Source organism: Homarus americanus, unplaced genomic scaffold (assembly GCF_018991925.1).
Source record: "Homarus americanus isolate GMGI-L3 unplaced genomic scaffold, GMGI_Hamer_2.0 scaffold52512, whole genome shotgun sequence".
Taxonomy (NCBI): domain Eukaryota; kingdom Metazoa; phylum Arthropoda; class Malacostraca; order Decapoda; family Nephropidae; genus Homarus; species Homarus americanus.
This window is the reverse complement of record NW_024735442.1, coordinates 14,579,787-14,581,009: the sequence shown is the minus strand read 5'-3', so window position 1 is coordinate 14,581,009 and position 1,223 is coordinate 14,579,787.

The window sequence follows — 1,223 nt, the reverse complement described above, 5'->3', positions numbered from 1 at the left end:
GTTTATAGGTAATATTGTCCAGAATTATTCATGATTACTTCTTAATTCAAAAGACTGTATTGTTTTTAGATGTAATTTCTATATTCTTGTCTTTTTGTATGAAATAATTTGATTTTTTGTAATTGTTTTTCCATTCAACTAATTATATATATAGTATATATATTATTATTTTTTAAGTTGTTTTATTCCTTTCTGTCATAGCTAATTATTTTTTATTTCATCTTTCAAAAAGTAAATTATTTCTTTCATGGTTTTCTTATTTATTTACTTTTCCGTTTTTTTCGTTTTCTTTTGAATTTTATCATCTTCCTTTTTTTCGTTTTCTACTAATTATTTATTTTTTTCCAATTTCCAAAGAACTGATTCAGTCTCTTTTTTCACTCTTTTTTTGTTTTTGACTCTGATCCTGATATATCGACACAGCTGACCCCAACAGAGGCTCATTTGACACTAGTGGTTACTGATGGCGGTATAAAGATCCTAATGAACTATTATCCAGGACAGACACATGTACTGACGCCACGTAAATCATCCGCAACCTCCACAAAAGCCATCGATGACATAGGGATTTAAGACCTGGACTGTTTACTTTGTCTCTCGATCTCACTCATTATCAAGTCTTGTTTAGAAATTTTTTATCCCAGTAATGCCGTGAAAAATTCTCTCATCTATAGCATTCATAAGTGACACACATACACACACATATACTCTCTCTCTCTCTCTCGTGTGTGTGTGTGTGTGTGTCAGTGTGTGTGTGTGTGTGTGTGTGTGTGTCCATTCAAAATACCATTTGGCCTCTTCCAGGATTCGAACCCACATTTCTAAGGTTGATAGGTTAGGGTGCTGCTGTCTGTACCGCAATAAGAAACAAGATTCCATCACACAGTATAGTCGGATATTTTTAACAAGTCACTCGCGTTAATTGCCATCATCACTCGCTTCACTTGCTATCACTCGCCTCAATTGCCATCACCCACTCGCCTCACTTGCCATCACTCGCCTCACTTGCCATCACTCGCCTCAATTGCCCTTCACTCGCCTCACTCGCCATCACTCGCCCTTTGTGAGGAGGTTAGTTTTAAACAGAGTATTAGCCAAACATATTACAGGTGGTAGCTTGTGTGTGTGTGTGTGTGTGTGTGTGTGTGTGATGTGTGTGTGTGTGTGTGTGTGTGTGTGTGTGTGTGTGTGTGTGTATGTGTGTATGTGTGTCATATATGTAG